At 46.0% G+C, this 16,878-nt stretch overlaps 1 non-coding gene across 1 annotated transcript; it reads right to left on the bottom strand.

Annotated features, from left to right (window-relative positions):
• Window positions 1-11,321: 11,321 nt before the first annotated feature.
• TRNAI-UAU lies at window positions 11,322-11,414 on the bottom strand. The gene is given in 2 exon segments: window positions 11,322-11,357; window positions 11,377-11,414. It is a non-coding gene; the product is annotated as a tRNA-Ile (tRNA).
• Between the last annotated feature and the right edge of the window lie 5,464 nt (window positions 11,415-16,878).

Here is a 16,878-nt window from a genome sequence, read left to right on the forward strand (position 1 = left end):
CTGTTCCCTTTTTCACTCTCACATCCCTGTCCGACCCTTCAGTCGCTGGAAGGACGTGCGACAGTGCGTCTCAGGTGCACAGTTGTGCGGGGACGCACGCGAGCGGCCCCCCCCTCCCCACCGTGCCGGGCAGGTGCACCGGGGTGGGGAAGCGCAGCGGGGCTCGGAGGCTGAGGAGCTCTGCTCTCCCGACCCTGTAGCACGGGTCCCTGTAGGTCACTTAGGTCCGTGACGACCATCCTCCCCCTTCCCTTCCCGGTGGCGGGCGGCCGCGCTCAGTGACTTAAGAGCAGACGCACAGAAAACCTGTTATCTTGCGCGACTTGTCTCTTAAGTCAGTTTAAATGTTGCCTCTTTCGAAAGGAGGACCCCTCACACCTTAGATCCGAGGTGGTGACTCCCGCTGAGTCGGACTGACGCCCCCCCCTCCCCCCATGGCCGCTGGACCACCTGCAGATCTGCGCACCTGGGCTCGGCAGGTGCACCTGTCCCGGTGCCCTGGACCCAGCGCGGAGACCCCCGACCTGCAGGGGAGGGGAGCCCAGCGAACCGGGACCAACACGGCGCAGCTACCGCGGCAGTGAAAAGAATCTGGGCAAATACACCTGAGTATTTAGACGAAGTGGACGAAATGTTAGAACAGCATGACGTGTCAAGGGAGGTTCGAGAAGGAATATCAAATGTGAATATTCTTAAACGATGAAATATTTTGAATTAGCTGTCAAAAGTCCTACCTAGAAAATTCCGTGTCCCGAGGCTTACCGAGGACTTCTTTAAACTATTCAAAGAAGAAATCAATCTGACCAGACATAGCTCTTCTGAGGCAGAGCAGGGCCTGGGCCCGGGTCCCCTCGACCCTCCCCACACGGTCCCCGTCGGGGAAGAGAACTGCCCGCCTCCAGCACACCCTGCAGGAACGCGGACGCGGGTGTGGCCACAGGCTGGCCGACCCCGGACCAAAGCCGTCTGCACCCGGAGGGGCCCCAGCGCTGACCTCCCCCCTCTCCCCTCATTGTAACAGTAAATGTCACACCCGGGGTGGAGATCACAGCCAGGGTCCCCGCCTCCGCGTGCTCGCTCTTCACCCCTCTCCCGCCCACCTGTCCTGGGGTGAGCCCACCGTCCGTCCGGCCGCCTCCGGGATGCGGGGCAGCAGCCCCAACTCAGGCGAGCCCGACGCTCCTGGTGGGCCGCGCGGGTCAGCTCCTGCTGCGGGGCGAGCCCAGGGCCCGGGGAGGGGACACTTCCACAGTGTAGGGAAGGAGACCCACAATTACGTTTGCAGAAAGCCATAATGAGATTGTCTTCCAGGTAATGTACATTTTATTTTATTTAGTTAATGTACATCTTAAATGGCTTTATAAGGTATAGTTTGCTTAGAATCAACTGCATATATTTAAACATATGTATGAGTTTGACATAGGTATAGCTCAAGAAGCCATCACTACAATAAAGGTAAGGAACACAGGCCACACCCCCAAAAGTGTCCATCAGTGCCCTTTTGTAACCCCTGTCCCCTCCCACACCCACTGCTTCCTGTCAGTATGTTTGTAGTTTTATGAAACATTATAACTTATAGCTTATACAAGTTATACATTATAACTTGTAGTTATCTGGAATTTATGTAAATGAAATCCTACAATATGGGCTCTCTTTACTCTTTCACTCACATCATTATTTTGAGACTCATCCATGATGCTTGTATCAATAATTCACTTCTTTTTATTGCTGGATAGTATTCTGTTCTATGGACATACCACGTCTGCCTGTTGGTGAATATCTCCAGTTACGAATAAAACTGCTATGAACAGTTGTATATAAGCCTTTGTGTGGATATACTCTTTCAGCTTTCCTGAATAAATACCTAGCAGTGGAGTGGCTGGGCCATATGGTAGGTCCATATTTAACGTTTTAAAAAGAAACTGCCCAACCAAGGCTGGTATTACCTTCATACCTAACCTGATGGGGACATTATGAGAAAGGAAGACCATCAGTCAGTCTCCCTCTTGAACATAGATACAAATTATAATGAAAGTTAAGGAACTGAACACAGTCATGTTTAAAATTGTAAGTGATTTTGGTCTTAAGTTTATACCAAGATTACAAGGTTAGTTTATCATTAAAAATTAAATCATTCCTGGGAATGCAAACTGGTGCAGCCACTCTGGAAAACACTATGGAGGTTCCTCAAAGAACTAAAAATAGAACTACCCTATGACCCAGCAATTGCACTACTAGGGATTTATCCAAGGGATACAGGTGTGCTGTTTCAAAGGGACACATGCACCCCCATGTTTATAGCAGCTCTATCAACAATAGCCAAAGTATGGAAAGAGCCCAAATGTCCATCGATGGATAAATGGGTAAAGAAGATGTGGTATATATATACGATGGAGTATTACTCGGCAATCAAAAAGAATGAAATCTTGCCATTTGCAACAAGGTGGATGGAACTGGAGGGTATTATGCTAAGCGAAATTAGTCAGAGAAAGACAAATATCATATGATTTCACTCATTTGAGGACTTCAAGAGACAAAACAGATGAACATAAGGGAAGGGAAACAAAAATAATATAACAACAGGGAGGAGGACAAAACAGAAGAGACTCATAAATATGGAGAACAAACTGAGGGCTGCTGGAGGGGTTGTGGGAGGGGGGATGGGCTAAATGGGTAAGGAGCGCTAAGGAATCTACTCTTGAAATCATTGTTTCACTATATGCTAACTAATTTGGATGTAAATTTTAAAAATCAGTCAATCAATCATTCCAATTTGCACATTAAGGATGAAAAACCCCCCTCCCCCCAAAAAAGAATGAAGTAAACCCTGCGATCACCTCAATAGAGACAAAAAAAGTACTTGATAAAATTCAGCATTCAGTCATGATCAAAACTCCAAGCAGCCTAGCAATAGAAGGCAACTTCTCTAACCTGGCATCTTTCAGAAAGTATAGTTAACATCACCTTAAATGTGAAATATCGAACGTATGTAGAATAATGAGAACATTCTGTTTGAGCTTGGTAACTAATCAAGGATACCAGCTATAATCATTTCTATTGAAGATTATGGATCTCTGTGTGCCTCATTCATCGCCTTGGGCAGTCATGCCCACACAAGGAATAAAAGGTTAAATGACTGGAAAGGAAGAAAGAAAAGTGCCGTTATTCTCAGATGATGTGATGATATATGAAGGTAAGTTGTTAGATTATATAGATCTATCACAATATACCAGCTCGTAAGATCTAATCGATGTTAATGTACCAGGCCTGAATACACAAAGAGATTGGCTGTAAGCGTATGTTACACACGATGATAAAACAAGGGGGTGGAGAATACAACCTGCTCCCCTCACTTACAATAAGCCCTTTCCTTTTTACTCCACAGCAGCCTGCGAATCCAATAGACAACTTTTATTTATTACAGTTTTCATTGTTTATTTTTTACCAGTTGGTGAAGGCTGCATTTAGGGGCTCTGAGAGAGTGATACAAGGCAAACTGGGAGCAGCTGACGTGGCTGAAACCCTCCTGCTCTGTGTGCCTGCTGGACCCAGTCCCTTCTGTCCCCCTGTCTCCTCTGGGCGCTTTCTGGAGCTGAAGTCCAGGTACAGCTGATTCTGGGCCCAGCTGGGGCTGGTGGGTCGGGAGGCTTTGAAGGCTTTTTTTGAAGACAGAAACCATTTCTCTCTCTAGAATTCTGAGCTCTTCTTGGGGCTTCTAATCTGAGAATAATCGAGCAAGGACACCAAAATGGGCCTCAAAAACCCCAGAGCCCCTCAGAACAGTCATGCAGAGATCTCCCTCTGCCATTGCCCACAGACACTCCGGCCTTCAGTCCCACACCACTGCATGATAATAATTCCTGCCTCGTGAGATGAAACATTAATACGTTGTTCCAAAGTACGCCCTGGGTTGTTTTAGACCAGTCTGGGAACACACAGAAGGGGACTTGACTGTCAGGAAAGGGGAAGTTTATATACTCACAGATCCCCGGAAACAGAAGCTGTGGCCTGTCACGAAGGGGAGAGGGGAAGCGCCAGGTCAGTCAAGAGGCAGAGAAGGGGGAGGCGGATGTGGGCTAGAGACTTTACTGTGGTCTCTGTGGGAAGGAGTGTGTGAGACAGGGAGACAGGCTTAAGCACGGGGCAGTTTGGATAAGTTTGGGGGCTGTCCCTGGCTATCTGGTGTCTGGCCCTGGGGTGATGAGGGCAGGATAGTGGACCAGGGCATAAGGGCTTGATTAAGGCAAACGTTTGGAGCCTGGATTCTGGACTGGTTGGTTTGCACAGAAAAGGCATGGGGTTGTTTCCTACCTCTGGGAATTGATTAGCCCGCAGGGACAAGGACAGTCTTTCTCTAGGGTTGCCGAGGTCCCAAGACGTCAAAGCATCAGGAAATACAGAAAATTAAAAATACGATTAACACACATATATAAAGCACTGAGCATGAGGCATGACGTTTGGCCTGTCCACAATAAATTATATTTATCATTTACATTATGTATTTTAAGCTCAGAGGGGATAAAGTGATGTGTATGCCACATCATGTGGTTAATAGCAATGGAAGGAACCCAATTTCTGTATTCCTACTTTAGGGCTCACCTGTTGTTACTAGTTCCTAACCATCTATGACATTAACCTTTGCTCCCCTTGTAGAAATTATCTCTTGAGTGGTAAGGAAACTCTTTATGGGCCCGATTTCACTGTTCAGATCAAGTAAAGACTCTGCTTTCCCAGATCTCTGAAGCTCTGGTAAGCTTGTGAGTACCTTCGGAGCATGCCTCCTGCATGAGAAGAGCAAATAGTCCAGATCCTACAGAAAACATGGTAGGCTTACTTCAGAACTCCCAGCTGAAAGTATGACCTATCCCTGTTGCAACCAGGTTAAGAGTAAAAAAAATTGAGGCTGAAAGAGCTTTGCCTACTCACAGGGCCTTAGCTGCCCTGGGCCAGTAGACTACCACTGGAACACTCAGATCCCAGAGTTCTCAGCCTCTCATGACCCAGGTGTCCATTCTGGCTCACATCCTGGTGAGGACAGAGTCCATGGGGCCAGAGGGTGTTGTGGGAGTCTAGGCTTGGAAGATAGGAAGGGGGGAAGGCAGAGAAGGGGGGAATAAGGAAAGATAGAAGAAGATGGGGGGTAAGAAGATGAGAGAAAGAAGCATGCAGGAAGAGAACATCGACATTCACAAGCTGCCTTCCACGTGCCAGCCATCTTCAAATACATCACATTTAATCCTCACTAATCTTCAGGGGGTTATTAGTGTGCCCATTAGATCAATATGGGAGTCAACACAGAGAGAAAATAAACAATATGTGTCAGTTGGTTTTCCTAAAAATCCCAAGTGTTCCAAAACCACTAATAATAATAATAATATCTAATGATAAAGACTTTTGGAAGATGGGAAGACAGTAATGCATGAAGGCAGAACACAGAGCTGGAATACAAGAGAAAGGGAGGGAAGAAAAGCGATGTGGGGAATTCAGGAGCACAGACCTCCGGGATCACGAGGCGTTCCGAAGCCAGCGTCACATAATTTCCCTGAGTGGGGCTTCTGGGTGGCTCTGTCTGTTAAGTATCTAACTTTTGATTTCAGCTCAGGTCATGATCCCACAGTCATGGGATTGAGCCCCCAAGTCAGGCTCTGCACTGAGTGTGGAGCCTGCTGAAGATTCTGTCTCCCTCTCCCTCTCTGCCCCTCCCCCACTCGCATGTGCGCACTCTCTCTCTAAGATAAAATTTTTAATGCCCCTGAGCTAGGGGTGATCTCACGTAGACCTCAGCCTCTTCAAGGAAGAAACCATTTATTAACTAAACCAAGATTGGTGTATTTTAAATTCCACACACCCCTCCTGTTATTTGGGATAAAAAATGAACAATTCAATAGTCTCTGCCGTGAGAAGCTTGATGTCAAGGATGTCAACAAGCAGAAGTCCTGCCTTTGCAGCTCTGATCCTGCCGTGATGGCCCCACAGACTGGCTGTGGTGTGTGTGTGGACATGCTTTGTAAAAAGCTTACAGCAGAAAGGAACCGGGGAGAGATAAACCCACCGTAGCAGGAAAGTGGTACAATATTACCTTGGACTGAAGAAAACAATGCCATTTAACACCCATTTGCTTCGGTCTTCTCCAACAAGGAAAAATCATATTATTTTTTAAAATATTAACTCATTTTATCATCACACAATCTTTTTTTAAAAATTTCTTTAGTACTCTTTATGCCCAATGTGGGGTTCAAACAACCCCCAGATCTGGAGTCACATGTTGTACAAAGTGAGCCAGCTGGGAGCCCCAGAAAAATTATATTTAAAGTGGGAAAAGAAAAGGATTGAAGAGGAATATGAGGCTAAATTGTGAACGAATGCTAGGGAACTTTTTTTTTTTTTAGGGAACCTTTTACCTACTTGTAGTTTTTAAGGCGGACACGCTGTGAAGGCCTGTGGAGTGTGGTAATCACTGAGGAAAGGCTTAGGTTTACAAAGGACAACCCATAAGACAAACGTAAGTCAAGCCCAAGTAGAATCCTAGGTCTGGGGTCTAGGCTCTCTGTGGACATTTCTTGCTACATTTGAACTGATTTGGTGGAACATATAATATGTGTGCTGATTACATTTGCATGTGATTTCTAACTATCAGTTGATCAGTTATGATCACTGATCAGCTTGACATCCCAAATTGCTATTGACCAGAGGGTGCATTAAACTTGGGAGAAATCAATTGCCCAGCACAATATTGGAGATTAACAGCACCTCATAAAAACAAGGTTCGTGCGTTTTAGTTGACCATAAGCTACACTTTTTTTAAGCTACACTTATTTTTTAAGTAATGCCAAAACTAAAAGCAACTTTGACAAATAATGCATTTCCAGAGTACTTAAGGAATTCCTATAAGTAATAAACAAACCAGAAAAACCCAGAAAAAAAACGGGGAAAACTATTGAGTAGTCACTTCCCCGCAAAGAAAGATGTCTGAAAGATCAGGAAACATGTGAAAAGGTGACAAACTTCAAGTCAGCAGAAAAGTGGAAATTAAAACTTCAATAAGGTACTACTGAATGGAAGACTTTTTTTTTAACGTTTTTATTTATTTTTGAGACAGAGAGAGACAGAGCATGAACAGGGGAGGGTCAGAGAGAGGGAGACACAGAATCTGAAACAGGCTCCAGGCTCTGAGCGGTCAGCACAGAGCCCGACGCGGGGCTCGAACTCATGGACCGCGAGATCGTGACCTGAGCCGAAGTCAGCCACTTAACCAACTGAGCCACCCAGGCACCCCCTGAATGGAAGACATTTAAAAAGAGTGAAAATATTAAGTGTTTGCAAGTATACAGAACAACTATAACTCTCCTATAATCATGGACTGTGTCCCCCCAAATTCTTATGCTGAAGCCCTAACCCCCAATATGATGGTATTAGAAGGTGGTGCCCTTGGTATGTTGTTGAGATTATATCATGAAGGTGGAGCTGTCCCATGATGGGATGGGAGCCTTTATAAAAAGAGGAAGAAACACCAGAGTTTCCTCGCCGCCGTGTGGGGACGTACCAAGAAGACAGACACCTGCCAGCTAAGAAGACAGCCCTGCCCACGCTGACATCCTGATCATGGACATCCCAGCCTCCAGAACTGTGAGGAATAAACATCTTAGTCAAGTTGATTAAGACACCTACCTTGTTAGGGTATGTTAACACATGTAACAGAGGCATAGTCCTATAGTCAGAGGGCTGGTACTAGAATTCTTTCTCTTGCACTGTTCTTCCTAAAATGTTATAATTAAAATCAGAGTATTCTAAGGTACTGGACGCAAATAAATGTACGAAAATCAATTGTATCCGTATACACAATAGGCAATTGTAAAAAGAAATAAGATGCATTGATTGTCATAGGACAAATTGCATAAAATGTGTCATATTTAATAATAAATCCAATAAAATAAACAGTATTTAATCTAATGAACCTAAGGGAAATGATGTCTATGAGGTCCATTAGACCTCTATGGAAAAAGCTATGAAAATTTAGTGAGAGAGTTTAAGACCCAAATAAATAGAGATACATACCAAGTCTATGGAATGAAATAGCCAGCACTATAGAGATGTCACATCTCCCAAATTGATCCATAGATTCAAAGCAATTCCAAAATCCTAACTAATTTATATTTAGAAATTGATGAACTCAGTTCTAAAATGTATGTAGAAGTGTAAATGGGCAATTAACTAAGATACGAGTGAGATAAGGAACAAAATGAGAGGATTCATCCATCTGATATTAAGACTCATTCAAAGTTTCAACAGTAATTAGAAGAAGGATGGCATTGGCCGGGATCAGTAAAAAGAGAAATCAAACATAACAACTTGTGCTCATGTGGACACCGGATAGAGAAAAGTGGATAGTCTACCGATGGGGGGTGGAATGAATTTTAGATAAATAATTCTAGAAAAAATGAACACACATGTATTGACCTGTACTTCATCATATAGAAAAAAAAAAAAACCTGTTTAAGACTTACACGTAAAAAACAAATATATACAGGTTTTATAAAATTATAAAAAAGAATATATTTGTAAACTTGGGGTAGGGAAGAATTTCATAAACATGCACAACATGACAACAATGAGGAAAAAGATTGGCAAATTTGTCAACATTAATTTTTTCAAGTTTATTTATTTATTTTTAAAGAGAGAGTTGGGGCGCCTGGGTGGCTCAGTTAGTTAAGCGTCCCACTTCAGCTAAGGTCATGATCTCATGGTCTGTGGGTTCCGAGCCCCGCATCAGGCTCTGTGCTGACAGCTCAGAGCCTGGAGTCTGCTTCGGATTCTGTCTCCCTCTCTCTTTGCCCCTCACTCACACTCTGTCTCTCTCCTTCTCTCAAAAAATAAATAAACATTTAAAAAAGAGTGAGGGGCGTCTGGGTGGCTCAATCAGTTGGGTGTCCGACTTCAGCTCGGGTCATGATCACGAGGTTTGTGAGTTCGAGCCCTGCATAGGGCTCTGTGCTGACAGCGCAGAGCCTGCTTGGAATTCTCTCCCTCCATCCCTCTCCCACTCATTCTCGCTTTCCCTCTCTCTCAAAGATAAAATAAACATTTTTAAAAAGCTAGCATGAAGGTTAAAAGACAAAAGTAGTAAAAAAAAATTTTTAACTACAATAATTATTTAAAAAAAAAAAGAAAGAGTGTGAAGAAGCGGGGGAGGGGCAGAGAGACAAGAGAGAATCTCAGGCAGGCTCCGCACTGTCAGCTCAGAGCCGGATGCAGGGCTCCATCCCACGAACTGAACCATGAGATTATGACCTGAGCTGATATCAAGAGTCAGATGCTTAACCGACTGAGCCACCCCAGTGCCCCAGATCTTTGTTTTTAATCCAGTATGACAATCTCTGCCATCTGATTGGGTTGTTTAATCCCTTCACAATTAGTGTTATTTTTGATATGGTGGTATTTATATCTGCCCTTTTACTTTTGTTTTCTCTGTGTTGTTCTTGGCAAATACATTTCTCTATGTTATAGAGGTCCAACAATACATTTTATATATATATATATATATATATATATATATATATATATATATATATATAATGTTCTTGGTATCCAGAGTTCTTGGTATCTCGGAACTACTTCAATATGCAAATATGTCTCAATGTGGACATCAGCCCCTTGTCTCCTTATCATGGGTGATAAAGCAAACCAGTACACTTATGAGACGGACAGGCAACACTGGCAAGAATACGGCTAGTCTGTTTGCAAAAGCAGGCAAGGAATGTGGACATTGCCTACTCATTCATACATCTCCTCACTCTTGAGGTTCAGAAATTCTGACTTGCAACTCTCAGTTCGGTGCAAGGACCCAAGGAGACAGCTTACTCGTGGAATAAACGTAAATAGCCCGGGGTCCCCAACGATTTTGGAGTCTCTCACCTGCGGCAAGAGCAGAGAGGACCCGATGCTTAGGACAATGAGAAGATCCCCCAAAGTAATAATCTAATTTATCTTAGGTTCTTATTCTGTGTTAAATGCTTTTATCGGTCATCTACATCTTTGTAACAAACCTCGCCCAAATGTATTGGCTTAAAACAATAATTGTTTTTGGTTTTGATTTTGCAACTCTGCAGGCCCACAGTCTGGACTTTGCTTGTGGCCATTGCCGTGCCTGCAGTCATCGGACAGCATGACTAGGACCAGATGGTCCAAAATGTTCCCACCCACATGTCTGGGGAGTCCACTGGACTGGCTGGGATCCAGCGGCCCTCTCTCCATGTGACCGTGCACCCTCTAGGAGGCGAGCTGGAATTTCTTCACAAGGTGGGCCTCAGGGTCCCGAGAGTGGCAAAACCTGTTGAGGCCTCATCTTGGGGCCCCTGCAAAATCATTCCCACAGCATTGTACTGGTCAGTGTCAATCACAAGATCAGCTCACAACCAGGAGGGAGAGAAACAGACCCCACCTCCTGATGGAAGTAGCTGCAAAATCACATTGCGAAGGGACATGCCTGGAGATGGGAGGAATTTGTGGCCGTTTTTAATGGATAATTTATTATGTCCTTTTAACACTGAAAACAACTCTGTGAACAACCTCTATGCTACGTCCGTTGTCCGTGTTGGTAAGTAAACTATCTGCTATCCCTTCGTTGCCCAGCGTCCGTCTAAGCTGCTGTGAGCCTGGTTGTGAACCTACACGTGCAGGGAGGGCCACTCAGTGTGGGCCGCCGCTGTGGACACTCCAAACCGTCACGGCGCCCGGAGAACTGACGCATGTGCACGGGGACCGTCACACACACCCCGGGAAGCTGGGGACTCTGTGTCCAGGATGCCTCCGGTAAAGTTTCAGACCCGGACGGTGAGGTGGGGCCGCACGCGGGTTTCCCGCGCAGCTCGGAGGCGGTGATGGGTCTGTTGGTTTTCTGGGGCTGAGCACCTGCGTCGTCGGCGCCAGCCGCAGGGCCCGCGGGCCCGCGTGGCGAGCGTCCCACCCAAGCCCAGAGCCGCGGAGAAACTAAGGTCAGGGAACGGGTGCAAAGACAGATTTTCCACGGAAATACTTACTAAAAAAAACAACCTGATTTCCTGCAGTTAACAAATCAGACATAGGAGTACTTTTCAGTGGTTTTATAATTTCTGTGCGCACGTGGAGCCTGGGCCTGAGTCTGGCGACGGTGAGCAGCTGTCCTGGCGACCGCCGGGAGGAGGTGGCTGCAAAAACGCGGGCGCTGGCCCTGCAGGAGGCTGTCGGGGGATGAGGTCACAGCGGCTCGACAGCACCCCCCCCCCAAGGGTCTCCCCACCGCTCCCCAGAATTCGCAGGGGCCGCCGCAGCGGGCGCGGTAAAAGTGCTCCAGGTGAGGCTCGAACTCACAACCTCGGCATCGCCCACCGGCCACTGTCTTATAAGTACCGCGCGCTAACCGATTGCGCCACTGGAGCCGTGCGGGAGTGGGGCCGCGGAGGTGGCGTTAATATATGCTTCCGGCCAAAGGCGGCGCCCGCTGCGGAAGCGGGTCGTGCGAGCGAGGCCTCCAGCCGCGGGCGGAAGCCCGGTCCCGGATCCCCGGGGCCGCCGTCGCCGCGGAAGCTGGAGGCTGAGGGTCGCGGTTCCCCGCTCTCGTCCCCGCGGCTTCCCTACACCCAAGCTGGGATTGGAAAGCACTTGAACGACAGGTCACATCGGTCCAAACGGCCACGTGCGACGCAGACTCCGTACCCTCGGAGGAGGCCCCCCCCTCCCGCTCCGCCCCCAGGAGCGAATTCCACCTGCGTTTCCAGCTGGGGGTTCCCGCGGGCCTTCCTCCCGCGCCCGGACACCTGTCCTCCCGACCCCTCGCCCCTGTGCTCTAACCCCACGATGTTAAGACACTTTCCTACCCCGAAACCTTCGAGAGCTAATATTTCCTTCAGGAAAAACACTGTTTTGCAAATGCACAGCTCCAGCCCGGGCTAAGGAGATGCAGGAAACAATGTGATAATTCCGCGAGAATTTTTCTAAGGTCTCACACACAAACCCATTGTTTCCATGTGTTGTAGCTCATTTCAGACTTTGTTCTCTGAAGGTTTTCCTTGGAGTATTTTTGGAGTGGGCAAGGCTGTAACTACACACACACACACACACACACACACACTCATACATACCCACATACATACTATATAATATATGCATTTATGTATTTTTTAATTGGTAAAATTATTTCTGCACTTCTCATACATAGTATTGTGCAGGAAACAGTCTTGCATACATATCTGCAGTAACTGTCACATACTCTGTTTAGAGGCAAAGCACCATGGGTAAAGCTGACCATCCGTCCAGAGCTCTCTACTTATGGGATCTCGCTTTCCAATTTTACATTAATTTTTAAAAGTCAGAAGTGTTATCTCCAAAAAATGTGAAAAGAACTGTAAAAAAGTAATCAGTTTATTCAATACGACAGTTGTAGAAATGAGTATATTTTCTTTAAGAAATGAAAAACAGGAGAACCTGGCTGGCTCAGGTCACGATCTCAGGGTTTGTAAGTTCGAGCCCCAACATCAGCTCTGTGCTGACAGCTCAGAGTCTGCAGCCTGCTTCAGATTCTGTGTCTCCCTCTCTCTGCCCCTCCCCTGCTCCCACTCTGTCTCTCTCTCAAAAATAAATAAATGTTAAAAAAAATTATAAGTGAAAAACTAAAAAGGGGATGCCACTTAACCTGGTTGGGACATCAGTATGGTCCAGCAGGAAGAAGGACTGTGATGAGTTTGGTCTCTCTGACACCAAGAGGACATTCCAGCTCAGGCTTGAACATGCTCCTGTATTCTCAGTGGACGAAGGGTTCACTTCACTGCTGCTTTCCATTCTTTTCCACATTTCACACCAGAAGGTTGGAACAGCCTTTAAAACTTTAACAGGAGCCAATCCAATGTCCGCTGATTTCTTCTCAAAAGGCATTTTAACTCATCAGATAGCCCAGCAGTTTCTTTCTCATGAACACTCTAGCCATGACAAAACTCAATAGGACACAGACGAATCCAATGAGTTAGAAGAAGACATCTACTGAGTGTGGGAATGTTTGGTGCCTTTGATCCGTCCAGGATTGTGAAACCTGAGTCCGTCATTCTAAACAGGAATCTGGATGCGAGTCCTTCCACAACATATTGTCCATTAACCCCGTAGGCCAGGAAAGCTACTGGTCTCTGACACCCATGTTCATCTGTCACACAGCAAACACTTGGAGGTTCAGCAATAACACCATAAATTATTCTTCCGGTGATGAGGAAGTAAGACAGAACCACCAGAGCGTACACAGTCATGGCCAACAGCACGTGCACCCAGGGTGGCGTCTTCAGCTTCAGCCGTGCAGCGGTGGGGGGCGGGGGGGTGGGGAATGCAGATTTGAGCTCTAAGAACAGGACTCAGTACAAAGTCTCCATGTTGGTGGTGGCCGGGGGCGGCTCCTGACCTGCTGTATTATTTTATTTTTATTTAGCACTATAACGTAAACTATTTCCAGCGATGGGCAAGCTAAAGGAAGCACTTATATAGCCCTTGCTATTGGGTTGGACCTGTTACTCCACATTATTACGCACTTGCACAATGTTCAGTCCATCCACTGATATACCACAGTTTAATCAATGCTGCCGGATGTCTTTCCCTGTTTTCTGATGAAGAGAATATTTGGTGCTGAGGTACATTTTACAGTGTAAGGACCAGCGCTCCAGAACAGAGACTTTCCTTCTGATCCCTTGTCTTCTCTTCCTGGGAGTAGCCCAGCCTGAGCTAAAGAGCTAGCTCAGGACTTGGTCCTGGGGAAGGGCCAAACGTCTGACCAACCCATTGTCCGCCTCTTGTCTCTGACCCCAAAACCATAAACACTGTCTTCTGAGTAGGAATGTGGCCTTCCTAGCTGAAAAGTCAGTCTCTGACCCTTCCCAAAGGATCGATGTCCTTAACTCTAAACAAATGTAGATGTTCTCTGAGCCAGGTTTGGGGATAAGATGATAGTGTTGGGATGTATAGAAAGTGTAATGAGTCAAGGGTAAGATTTTATTATGGTGTTCAGATGATTTTTTTAAACTAATGATTCCAAAAAAGGTCATACTAAATCTCATTTCCACATATTTCTTTAAAGAATCACAGGGTGTAAATTAATGTTTTCTAACAAAGATACCACATTAGGTGCAATGGTTTCAATTAGGGCTATTCCTCGGTGTAGATCGTGGTAGGCAGTCCACTGTCATTTTCCAGACTCTTTCTTTTACTCTTTGTAGGGAACAAACTGGTGCATTAAGTGGAGATACTATAGGGATCCTGAATATATAGTAGGGATCCCCTACTATAGGGATCCATTATGGTCCATCTGTCACGGTCCCTGGGAGGATGGTTTCCATTCACCTGAATGGCTTCATTTCCTGGCCCAGCTGGGAACTGGGGAGTCAGCCTCAGGCCTTCCTCTCGGCTTCTCCTACTGTGATAGTTCCTTAGACCACATGCCAAGAAGTCAATGTAGTGGTTACGCCAACTCCCACAAATACCATTCTAATTGTACATTTGGGGACAGGAGAAATTTCCGCCCCATGGATCCATGGCCTTAGTGGATGAACCAGCCCTGGGCCAGGACTCCATTTGCTGCCTGGACCCTGTAGCCTCCATTCTAACCAGGGGCCATGATGACACAGTGGGCCTTCTAGTATCAATGTCAAGTTGGACCTTATTTAAAACAGTCCTTGAAATGTAAGGGTGTTTCTCTTTCTTGAGTTTATGGCTACTGAGTGAATGGTCACAAGTCCCTTTAGGGAAGGAATGGGGAAATTATATTCTCTATATTCGTGGTGCTGTTGCAGGGTCCTACTTCCTCAGGACTTGGCTTTTCCTCTGGTTCAAGATCAGAGCTGAGCAAGGTATGCTGGTTTTGTTTTTAATTGGGGCTGCTGCCCTCAGTCTACTGGTTATGTATTCTAGGTTCTTCTGATTATGCAGACAATGATACCTTGTTGACTGTTCATCTCCCTTGCTTCTAGGGATGCCGTGTTCTATTAATCATCTCCGACACTCTACAGAGTTGCCTGCCCCCACCCCCACCACCCCCCACACAGATTCTGATGTATGAGTGCCGCCATCTCTGGCCCGAGTCATTTCAGGACCCTATAATCCGCATCGTTAACAGCGAGGACACTTCTGTAGCAGAATCTCTCATCAACCACACTCACCACACACTTCTCTGTGATCCTGCACATTCTTTTTTGTTTTCAAACTCCTGCAATACTTTGTCTTCAGTGACTTTCCAGCATTACTTTTCGGAGCTTTTGATCCCTCCTTTCTGTCATTAGACACAATAGTCCTGGCATTTCTACCACAGTTGATGAGGGCCATTTCTTTGTCCAAACAGGAGAATCCTAACGGTGTGTTGGTTCTTGCCAATGTGTAAAACCTCTGCACTTGGTGAAAATGCTCCAATATCCATGAACTCTCTTTCAGCTAACTTTGTGTTTCATGCCCCTTGATCAGGAACCCTTGGAATCTAATTCTTTTTGGGCGGATATTGAATGGGTGTTTGGCAGAGCACCAGCCTCTGCATTATCACCAAGCAAGAAGGATGTGCTTACCCTTAGTAAGGAGGGCTGGGGGTCTTGGAAAATCTGGGGATTTAGATGTTCTAATGCATCCAACCAGATGTATCCATCCAATGCCTCAAGGTTCTATTCTTTTCCAATCCAGGCCATGTGACTTGAGCATAGGAGATAATCTGGTTTGAGGATTTAACCTTCTTTGGAGTCCTCCTATTCCTACGATTAAGTCTTGAACCTGAACCTTTGCCTTTTGTGCTCTTGAGTTGCAGGATATGAGAAGTTCTTTATCTCCTCTTGGGGAGGCACTCTGGTTTTCACAGTTAGCCTTTATCTGGTGAGAGGTCACCCTCAGCCTTTAAGCATCTCCCTCCGAAGCATCAATTTCTTCTCAGAACAACCTTAAAATTGCCTTAAAATAATATCACCTCAAAAGTACCACTCTCTCACATTTCTCAAGTGCCTGATCCGTCACATTCACCAGCGCGTGGAGCTACCAGTGTGACCGCCTTGTGCATGTTTGGTGAGAGTTGTAAAAACTGCACCTGCTGGTCTGTATTCTGGCTGTTTGTGCTCCCCCCACCCCCCACACTGCCAGCCAGATAGCAGACAGTTCAGCTTCAAAACTCTCATCTATCATCTATCTATCTATCTATCTATACATATATATATCTATATATGTATATATATGGGGCACCTAGGTGACTCAGTCTGTTGAGCATCCAACTTCGGCTCAGGTCATGATCTCATGGTTTGTGAGTTTGAGCCCTGCATCGGGCTCAGAGCCTGGAGCCTGCTTCGGCTTCTGTGTCTCCCTCTCTCTGCACCTCCCCTGCTCACACTCTGTCTTGCTCTGTCTCAAAAGCAAGTAAAGACTAGAAAAAAAATTTATTAACTCTCATTTTAGCATCTTATGTCTCAGATCCCCTTTGGTTACCTGTAGGGACTCAAAGATGGAGATCTGCATTCAGAGTTTACTGGAACACTACTTCAGGGTCAACACAAAGGCATCAGACCCTTGGGGGTCTCCGCAGCTAGGACGGGCCCTTCAGAGCTGTCCCAAGTTGGGAAGTCAGGTCTTGCCTTTTATACCCTCCGCTGACTGTAATTGGATACAAGCTGCCCCTGGAAAGGGGACATGGCTTTGACCTGAGACAACTCCTAATCAGGGGTGACAGTTCAGAGCCACCAGGTGGCAACCTTCCAAGGATCTGGGAGGACAGTTCCTTCTAGGCAAGGGGTTAAGGTAATTTGGGAAACACACCATCTCTGGTAGTTACAGTGAGAAAGAACAGAGAAAGGAGACAAGTTTGAGCACAGGACAAGGTATAAAAACCACCACAGTGATGCCAGGTGC

The sequence above is a fragment of the Panthera leo genome, chromosome B2 (genome assembly GCF_018350215.1).
Source record: "Panthera leo isolate Ple1 chromosome B2, P.leo_Ple1_pat1.1, whole genome shotgun sequence".
Lineage (NCBI taxonomy): Eukaryota > Metazoa > Chordata > Mammalia > Carnivora > Felidae > Panthera > Panthera leo.